Below are 11,422 nucleotides of genomic sequence, written 5' to 3'. Positions count from 1 at the left end.
CAAAAATTAAGACGTTTTGGGAAATAACGTTACTATTTCCCCGCTAATTTTTCAAAGGCAGTGCGACGGCAGACAAATGTATTTATACACTGTGACTTTGTTGGATAGTTGTCTCGATAGCACTCATAACATATATCGCATCTTCTTATTTATAATGAACTAGTATATGGACGAGATGACAATTCAGTTAGTTTTACATGAAGTGTTTTTCTTACACTGATTTATATAATACCGTCTATAATTTCACATATCGAAATTAATAAAGAGCTAGTGAAATTTTGCAACCAAACACTTGTCTAAAAACTCACTGACTGTATTATTTATTCATGTTGCAGTTTTGGGCTTTTTATTCTTTATAGGCTTCTAGCTTTAACAAAAATATGTATGTTGACTCTTAGTGTTTTGAATTATATGTGTCCTTCGGTTGCTGCCGTATTAATGTATATACATTTAAAATCTTTTTCAAAACAAAAGGATTGATTGGACAGGATATAGAAATATTCACATCTCTGGACTTCTCACATTCGACAGTATATCTTTACTATAATTGGGTGCGGCCGTTTAGCTGCTCGGATGTATAAATTTACAGCCTCGATCGTTTAGTCGAAATAAAAATGTCGTATATCCTATACATAGTGTAGTGAGAGTATCGCACATCTATACGTTTAAAAACCATCTAAATAAATGGTTCAAGGGATATCCGAACCTTGAATAAGATCTCTTAACAACAACAAATGTCACATGAATCTTCAAATAAGTCACATGGCTGATTTTAACACATCTGTTGCACCATTTGCAGTTGTAGATGTCATGAAAAAAACCCTTTAATTTAAAACAGATCAGAAAGACAATAACTTGGGAATAAACTCCACCTGGTTTGGCTGCATACAATGTAACCACTGATGTAGACTACTATATAACTATATTATTATTGGTTATTCAAACAAATAAATTCAAAGAGAAAGATGCGGAAAGAAATTCTAAAACTTTTCGTTTTAAAATAAAATATAGATAATTTTTTATACCAAAACTGGAAAACTGTTTAAGACAATTATCAGTTGAGAACTAATGATTATGCATCACTATATATATGCAACTAATAAATTGATTGCTCCCGTGCTCCAGTGGCAAATATATCACGCATATTTACGACAAGGCGAAAGTGGATCTGAATAAATGATTGATACATTATTAAGATAAAGGGTTTGCTAGCGGTAATTTAAGCCTAATTAACATTAAAACAATTTTCCACTAACAAATAAACAACAAGTTACCTTATTGAAATATAAGGACTTTGTTAGCTACATCTATTAATTTTATAAGTTATTATGAATTTTTATCACAATAGAGAAACATGCTATATAATGGTTTACTTTTATAAATTGTTATTTGGATGGAGAGTTGTCTTATTGGCACTCATACCACATCTTCCTTTACCTATATATATGGCATTGTCATATGGAAAGATTTCAATGTCCAAAAAAAATTCAAAAATGGAAAAAGATTAATTTGTCTATGTTTTTATAAAAGTGCATGTATCATTTCAATTTTAAATCTTTTGAAATTGCAGAAAATGTTACATGTTTTTTATGTTTTCTGTCTTTGTGGCAGATTTAATTCCATTTTCACATTAAATATTTACTCTGTCATATTGATTCATATAACCATATTTTATTATTAAAAGGACTCTGACCCATTAATGAAGGCACACATATTAATTTGTTTTAATTAAAATCTATTTGTATGTGTAAAATATGTATACAATATACATGTATGTACATGTAGTTTGGAAAAGAAAATAATCAAATCAAAACATTACACTTTGCCACAAACTATATATAGACACAAAGTTTTAATAATTTTAATTTTAATTATGTACATGTACATATGTAAGTAGGTTATTATTCAAATTTGTGGTTATAAAATTAATTTGTATATTGTATCTCTCAATGCTTTTAAAGGAAAGAATTTGTACAAGTATATTTTTTCAGATAATCATTTTTTTTTAGCAGACAAAGCCAAATAACACATAAAAACTTAAAAGACATTAAATAATAGACAAAGTGAAATGTGAAATGATGCCAACAGCATTCTATTATAAATTTTAATAACACTTCAAAATATATCAATATATATTTCCATTGGACGAGAAGGGGTGAGTATGTTCTAATAATATCTATATACATGTATAGACAAGAACAACTCTTTTAAAAAAAATTAAATTAGAAATTAAGTTAAAAATTTTAATAAAACAAAACAATGTTTTTATATTTTATAACAATGGTATAGGTATAATTAAAAAAATATTTATCTTAAATGTTGTCACACTATTAAATTATCATTTAATTCCTTTACTTACCCCAGATCAATGAACAGATCACAAGTGATCAATGTTTGAATGGCTATCCCTATGTAGCTTATTAACCATTCTAGGTCAATGAAATTCATGTTTATAATTAGATAGATATGACAGCCTGGAGTTAATAAGCTTCAAGTTAATTTTCATTTAATTTTATCTACAAAACATGAACCAAGGTTACTATAACAATAACATTGACATGCAGATAAGTTGTTCTGGGTTGCCTAAGTTATAAAATGAAGATACCAATGTGTAAATCACACTTGTCTTGATATACCGTTTGTCCTACAGACTCTAGCTATGTATAGATACTCCTAGTCCAGGAGTCAAAATTAGCACAGGAGTGATGGGACATGTCCTGTAAAAACATTTTATGTGCTATCTTTAGCTATTTTTTGCAAATTTGTGTTAATACATTCTGAAGACTGAAGTAAAATTAAAAGAATCATCAATTTGGTCCTGTAAATGCCCAACCCTAATTTCTATGTCTGGACTCCACCCAACTTTCAATGCACTAGAGACACCATCCACCTTTCTTACTCTCCCCTTAATTGATGGCAAAGGAGAAGGATAAAAAATGCCTTGATTTTATTTTTTGGGCAAATATTTGTGAAAAGAAAAAATACATTCATGATTCTACTGAACCATAGCAACAAAACATGTCTAAAATATTTCTCAATTTATCTTGTTTTACGAGGGTAGGGGTGGGGTTAAATGATTAAAGAATAATGCCCTTAAAAAATGAAGATTAGAGAATAACGGGCAAAAAAAAATGAAGGTTGGAGAAAAAAGGGGTTAATTTTTTGAAGATTACAGAAAAAAGGGATCTGCCTTTTTTGAAGAATAGAGAAAAAAGGGGTGAAAATTAAATGTTTACAGAATAACAGATATAGTACATCAATAGGTTTTCATTATTTTTTAAGTAACCTTATGAATCATATTATTATTATATATTGATATAAGGTTACAAAACGTCTCAGGTACGAAACGACCTAGTAAGTTACGAATCCACTAGTTACGAAATGACCAGGTTACAAAACGACCTGCACCCAAGCTAACAACAATGAAAAATTATATTGGGACGAAGTACCCAATTACAGAGCTATAGAAAATTCAATAAAAAAAAAAATTCCCGAAATTTTCATTATACTAATATGACTAATGAACTCAAAATCGTTCAAACTTTATTTTGTCGTGTTTTGAATTCCTGCATTAGTGCAGAACGCAGAAATCTACTTCCTTTTTCCGGTCTTGTTGTCATGAGACTTTGAGTTGTCTAGTTAAATATAGGAAATCAAGGAACACAATACCAATTTCATTTTTAATAATTCTTCAAATGTCTTTGATATGAATTAATTTTACCTGACAATCACGTCTCTATGTTTACATTGAACATGATGTCCATAGGCGGATCCAGGGGGGCCCTGGCCCCCCCTTTGCCCTTTTGTGGGAAAAATTTGGTTGATTATATAGGGAATCATTGAAGCATGACTGGAGCTGGCCCCCCTTAGGTCAGTCAGTAGGCCCTCCCTTAGGAAAAGTTCTGGATCTGCCACTGATGTCATAACTCAAATAACGTCACAAATAAAATCCCTAACAACAGAACAAAAACAAGAAACGTTACAGTATTTCGGTTGCTTTTTTTAACAAATATTTAAGTTACAAAAAAAAAAAAAAAAAATTCATACAGACTTCGTCCCCATTTACAGGTAATGCCTGCCTCATATTAGCCTTCCAGTCAACAGGTCGTGACAGTGGTTCAATTTAAAGGGTCAGGTGAGGATTTACTTTCAATGACGGTTGTTTTTCTATATATATAGGATATCAGTTGTGTAGGATACTGAAAGTAAACACGCTTAACAAACACATCCTACAAGAGGTACATTGTACAAGTGAACCCGTACTTGGGACTCCAGATCTCAAACGACCTGAAATGGAGTTTCCACATAAATAACATCAGCAAGAAAGCCAATGCCACCTTGGGCTTTATTAGGAGGAACTTGACATGCATGAGGAACATACCAGAGGCATGCAGAAAAGTTGCATACATATCCCTAGTAAGATCGACAATGGAAGATGGCGCAACAATCTGGAATATATCCAAAACAGAGGCATAGGATTCATCAAGAAAAATTACAGGAGTCGAGAAAGAGGGTCCATAACAAACATGAGACGACAACTTGAAATAGAGACCCTAGAGGAAAGAAGGCACAGCCTCCGTCTTATTCTGATTTACAAGGTCAGACTACACGAATGAATTTTATTTTTACAGGACATTCGGTCTGGTAAGCATCCTAGCTTTACCAGACCGAATGAAATTTTACCAGACCAATTTTTTTTACATCTAATTGTATATTATCTGACAAAAAACAACAAACATATGACTTTGTTGTGCCCTACTTCTCCCCAAAATGCACAAATTAAAAGAAAATGATGTAACAAGAGGGTATATTGTTATGAAAGTTGTGCACAATTGCTTGAATGCATTTCAGTGAAGAGTAATGTCCCATTTTATTGGATTTTGACAATGTTTGTGAACTAAACATAATTTAGAGTTTCTGTATAAAATATTATTTCCTGTTTCTTCTTTCTTTTTCATATATCTTTTGGTTTTCAATTCTAGTGTTTATATTTCATCATGTTCATACATGTACAACATGCATGATTTTTTTTTTAGTTTCTTTTTAACATTTCATTCTTACATAATTAAATTCATTTGACAATCATTTACACAAACTTTTTGTGAAAAGAATACCAATTATCTAAGCTAAGGCATTATTTTTTTTGAGGATTTTTGTACATTTTTTTTTTTAAATTCTATGATAATATTTGTGCAATGTTGAACATGATAGCCGTCATTAATCCAAATAAGTAATACAGTAGTTGTAATAAAACTTATATTTTAGTCATGCATAACTGATATTGACGAATTTAGAATAGTTCGTCCATACATCGTTGTTCTTGAAACAATCATTATTAGTATACATGTAAGTTTCCTGACGTATAAGCGCCATTGAGGATGAGCTCCAGAGAAAGCAGACTAGTAGCGTTTCGTTAGTTTGTTTGTTGGGAAAGGAGAGGAAATGCAACCACTTGTACAGATAAACGACAGAATTACCATACAAGAATTTATAGTCAACACAACCAGAAAGAGTTCCCATCGTTGGACGGGGAATATGAAGGCTTCCAAGAATGAACAGGTGACATGTCTAGCTCTGAACACATAGAAAACGGATTATCGACATCGACCACTTGTTTTTGATATTTGAAACTGCATGCATATATACGTATACGTTTATGATAGTGATGAGTTCTTGCGTCTGACGAAAACTTAATTCCTGCATGGTTATATCTTGCCATACGTTTAAATTGGTTTGTACATGTAAGGTGATTACTCAAAATCGTTATTTGAAAATCCTGTTTGTGAGATGTAGATTCATTTCAATACAGAAATTTCGTCTTTATATTAAGTTTCACAAGTATATAACACGGAGCAGAGATGGGTCCGATTACTTTCGATGTAATTGATTAAATTACAATTACTTTGTCATTTGTACGATTAAATTAAATTAATGATTACATCATTTCTGAAAGTATCTGATTAAATTAATGATTACATTGGCAAAGTAATCATGATTACATCTGATTACAATGAATTTAAAAACAAAACATTTTGAATGATGTGAATGAATAAACGTTCAATATAACTATAGCATTTGAGAAAGTATTTTATTTGGTTCAATTATAAAATGATAACTTCAAATTAAAGTTCATTTATTTAAATAAACACCAAATTTCACTATATATATATACATTACACTTTATCACCAATGATCTCTGAATTATTTTGAATTGAATTTAATAACGATATTTCATAATCAAGAGTTTTTTTGTTTGTCTTCTGACCTCTTTCATAATTTATATGTATTCCAAGTTGCAGTTTATGGAAGTTTAAATGTGGATGAAATAAAGTTACCAGTTAAAACTATGTTAAATTGTAATAGAAATGCTTAATCAAATTGTAAACAATATGTAAGTACTAAAAATCATTGCATTTTACATGTCCAGTCCAAATACAAAAAAAAATTAAACAACATATTTGTCCAACTTTTAATTTAGTTTGTGCTAATTAGATAAATTTTCATGTCTGATTTATCTTTTATCATATATATTTCCCTACAGCTATACTCAATTGGTAATTGCAATAAAAACAAACATTAATTAGTCTCCTACCTGTCAATTCAAAGTTGACAAAAATCACAAAAATTAACAAAAGATTATAATTCAGGGTTAAAAAAAAGTATTACTTGAATATATAACAGTTATTATCAAATATTAATATGAAGATCATTATAAAACGATGAATATACATGTATGTACAATATCTTTTACCAAAAAGGTATATAATTGTATTATATGTCTCTGCTTAGGCTAATGATGACTTTTCAATACTGTTACTTTATTTTTTACTGAAGTAGACATGCTTGAAGTAACCAAACCATTTTAGTATGTTTAAAATTTATCATATATGAATAACAAAGAGGTTCATTTAATGACCAAAAACACAATTTTAGATTTTTTCCATTGTAATCAGAATGTAATCAAAAAGTAATCATGATTACAGGGTATTTTGAAAAGTAATTGATTAAATTAAATTACATGTAATCAGATTTTTGGCTGATTAATGATTACACTGATTACTTGAAAAATAGTAATCAATTACAGCTGATTAACGATTACAATTACAATTACCCCAAGTCTGACACGGAGAAGCTCTGAAGGCACATTACTCCCATTTTGTTTGGGTGTGAACCATCGATGTTTACAGCAATATCAATGAATAAGATGATGATGGTAGAAAGAACTATGGGCATCATGTGGCAAATATTACATGCCTATCGGACCATGAGTTGTCAATCTGTATGAAAAGCTTTCCAATACAACCATATTATTGAGAAGGAATGTTTACATGCTATACTCTCTTACTAGTATTACTGGGTTCTTGTGGCGTTCACCTTAGACACACATCTTTTTAACGATGTTTAAAAAAAAGACAGAACCAATTTAATGTCATATTTCCCTATTTTTTAAATATAACTAAAAGTCTTTTATCTGACAAGAATACCCCTATTTAGCGGACAAGTAATTTATTCTTTTTTCTGTTATTGAATACCAAGAAAGAAAATAAATCCCGAAATTAATTTGAAACTTTGATACTCAATAGTTTCCCAGCAAAATATTCACATCCCTTGGGGATAATCAGTGTTCGTCCAGTGGCATATATAACAATTGTGATATAAATCTGTGATTTTACTATGTCCACAACTTCGATGAACCAAAGCAAATTATACATCGACCTGTATTTAAATCCTCCTCCTCCTCCTCTTACATACTGTTGGCATACGTGGACTAGTCTATTTACAAATCTTTTACCCCAATTTATTCAAAATATATGTTTTTTCTTATGTTCAATGTATACATGTATATATTTTAAATTGCGCTATAGTTCCGTAACTTTCTACCCAGTCGTATAAACGAATAGTCGACAAGTGCGTACATTTTTTTAAATCAATATTTCTGGTATGTTCCAATCTGTCCTTCACTATTGACAATGAGTATATATTACATTTTCCCAAATTCACCCTTGGAAAAAATATTTAAATAGAGTTTAATTTCATCAAATCTTATTTTTTGGGTATTATTTATATTTTTATGAATAATATTCTTTACACCAGAAATGTTATTTATAAACAAGCGTATGAGTTTAGTAATGACAAGTAAGACAGAGTTGTATATTATACATCTGATAGTTCAAAATGGAAAGTTATAAGTTATCGGCCGTGTACACTGATCAATACCTGCAGAAGTGAAACGATGCATGAACTTGCAAGCCTGACAGGAAACCGCTTGAATACCTGGACGTGTCACCTCACACCCCTCACAATACCTTTGGAAGTAATACCTTTAGCCATGCTGGTGATCAGATGAGGGAAGATCAGAATTTATTTGAAAAAAGTTTATTACTTTAAAGAATTATGAACAAATTAGATTTTCGAAAACAATTTTCACGGAACACTTATTTATGATTTCAACTTGGACTTTTTACCTAATTCCAATATCAACAGTTTAAAAACAACATACCATGGTAATTTAAAAAAATAAGAATATTTTCCGTATCAAGTTAGTTAGTCGGATAAAACAACAGTAAGATCGACAAGATATCGACACGCAATTACGACTACATCGGTTTCTGTGGTTTTGTTCCTTTGTGGTTTATAGACATATCGTTGTTATTAATTGGGAAAGAAGACAAAATGGCCGAACGTAGAGAATTGATACTCTAAATTTAAAATGGATGGTGATCGCTTATCTAGCGGAATAAAACTTTAATATCTATGAATTTGAGCATTTTTATACAGAATGAACATAATATCAATTTTTGATTTTTTTGCGAAGTTTCCCTTTAATCGGCAAACCCGGAATTATCCATATCCGTTCCCAGAATCTGATCCGGTCTTATTTACATTTCCGGTTGTGCCAATGATGGCATCCATTGTTGTTTTTGACAGTCAGATATGTTTTTACCCGGATTTACACATAACTGGTTGGCGATGTTCGGCATAAAGCTAGCGGTTGAACAAAATAAACATCGCTGTGATGAATAATAAAGATGAAAATGAATTTGAGATCGTTTGGCAATTTTGCTAGAATGTTAGAAAAATCCATGAAAAAAAAATAGTATTTCGTGTAGTCTGCAAGGTGGTTGAGGGTCTGGTGCCGGCTCTGACAGCCGACAATTTTGTCATACCAGCACGACCTAAACAAACGATAAAAGCCAAAACGTATTCAAATTGTGAAACTGACAATATCATTGAACGACAAGTCATCAATAACACCAGAGGACTAAAAGTACCAAACAGCAACAAACCACAGTACATGTATAAACATTTCTTTTTTGTGGAAACAACTATTCACTGGAACCAACTACCAGATAAAGTTGTGCATGCAGGTTCTGTAGAGGCATTTAAGACCGCTCTACAAGAACACCGCCCATAACAATGGCGCTCCACCGTGTATAAAAGACTAAACAGGATTCTACACGTACCGTATACAGATACAGAAACATTATTTGCAGGAGCCCCTGAGACTGAGTTCCAGATTACTCCGGTCTGATAGATTATGGTTAGTCAGAAGCAGAAGCATGCCGAGAGTATCTGAATGGTGCAAAGAAAAAACTGATGATTGTCTAAACATGTCAAGTGAGTGTATCATACTTACAGTACCAGTCTACGTTCTTTACTAAGCCACAACATTTTGGTTTAGTATGAAACCGGATGTCAATGTCACGTGACTACTATTTTTGGGTGAAACTAATGACCTGAACGGATTTTTTTTTTTTTTTACTTTCTTTAAATATTGGTCTATGTTAATATACTAGGAAAGGTTAATAGAATTATCTTCTGAAATTAACCTCTGAAACAAATTTAAAATCAGATGCTCAAATAATGATTTAAGAGCTAAGATTCTACATTTTGAAAGAAGAAAAAAAATGGGTTTTACATTTCCAACTTTGATCTGAGATGAGAATACTTATACATGTTGTATAGTATAATATCAAATATCGACTTGCTAATATGAATGTAATGACATATTCAGTGGCGTAGCTTGTATGTATGCTCAGATGCTAAAGCATCCATATCATTTTGATAAAAAAAAAAAAAAAAAAAAAGATTTGAGGCCAACCTAAAAAATATGTTTGTTTGCAGTTTTCCGACTGTACCTTCAGACTGAAGAGTCGGTAGGTAGGAAAAATATTTTATTTTATCAGCCAAAATACAGTTTAAACAAGCAGTTACACTAAACCAAGTTTCTTGTGAAGAAAAAAAAAACATTTTAAAACAACAAACACTGGACATGCTGAAAACCAACATCAAATGAACAGGCATTTTCAGATAAAAAACTTTTTAACCAAAACTGAAACTTTAACATAGTGTCATTATCCAATTTATGACATAAAATATGGTATAATTATTGAATACTGGAACACTTATAAACAAGGAATGTCATTATGACTAGAACTGTTTTAAAGAAATATATTCAGACATGTATGCTTCTTGACTAGAATGTTTTCATGAGTAGAGTATTTTCATGATATCAGAAAAATGTAGATATTAAAACATTTATAAGACAATGTATTAAAGAGTGTATTTTTAATAAAAAAAATAACCATTGAATCTTTCTCAATTGAAAAAAAGGCAACTTGAAAAAAAAGTATTAAGACATTCGACTGTTTTCATATTTCTGACAATATTTAATTATATGTGATAAGGTTATATTTTTGCCAGGCTTTAATGAAAACCAAAGAAATCTAAAGTTTGGGGTGAAATCCATAGCACCCCATTAAAAGTAAATGGTCTGTACTGAAATGTTTTTAATGCATAAAAAAAATTGGCAGCATAGCTCCTAAGGACATGTTTTAATTGAATTCACACAGGCCACACAGTTTGGGTATATTTAATATTGTAAGAAAGTGAATAATTGCAATGAGTGGGGCAGCCCCCCTTATCCTAAAGGAGCATACTCATTGCAATCGAAGATAGATTTAATATAGAGAGAGTGTAGTTAGGGTTGCTTCTTATTGATTTGGCATGATCTATATCCATTAACATTTCAAATGAGCCCATTTCTCCGTACAGGCATGTTTACAGATATCCATGAAGATTTAAGTCACGGAGGAGTGGTTTCATCTTTGTCGTCTTCACAACGATTTGTAGAAAATATGCCATACTTCAAGCTGCTGTCGAATTATTTAACCACTGAAATTGGTTCCATAAAGTCAGGCTCCACAGATTCTGTACCCGATTTGTTTGAGACAGAATGGTTATCGTGTCAGCTATGAATATCCGCTGCATCATCGTCAATGATATCATCACACATCATTACATGTGCCTGAATCTGTATAAACAGTTTACTAATAAACTTTTTTGTTTGTTATTTGTCTTAAAATTGACACGAGACGACAGCGTAAAGTACTCCTCCGTGACTTCATGGATACCTGTAAAC

The 11,422-nt window shown here is 31.2% G+C and overlaps 1 protein-coding gene across 2 annotated transcripts in view; it reads right to left on the bottom strand.

The window, feature by feature from the left end:
- Positions 1-9,724, bottom strand: part of LOC143073419 (alpha-1,6-mannosyl-glycoprotein 2-beta-N-acetylglucosaminyltransferase-like) — a 40,995-nt gene extending 31,271 nt beyond the window's left edge. Inside the window, exon 1 of one of the 2 annotated variants that reach the window (XM_076248959.1) lies at positions 9,638-9,724. The gene's annotated coding sequence lies outside the window, so the exon portion shown is untranslated. Of the gene's footprint in view, positions 1-2,359; positions 2,378-9,637 lie in introns of those variants that run through there. The other variant, XM_076248961.1, reaches the window with a different exon arrangement.
- Positions 9,725-11,422: the final 1,698 nt, after the last annotated feature.

The sequence above is a fragment of the Mytilus galloprovincialis genome, chromosome 4 (assembly GCF_965363235.1).
Source record: "Mytilus galloprovincialis chromosome 4, xbMytGall1.hap1.1, whole genome shotgun sequence".
NCBI lineage: Eukaryota > Metazoa > Mollusca > Bivalvia > Mytilida > Mytilidae > Mytilus > Mytilus galloprovincialis.
This window is presented reverse-complemented; position numbering and strand designations above follow the sequence as displayed.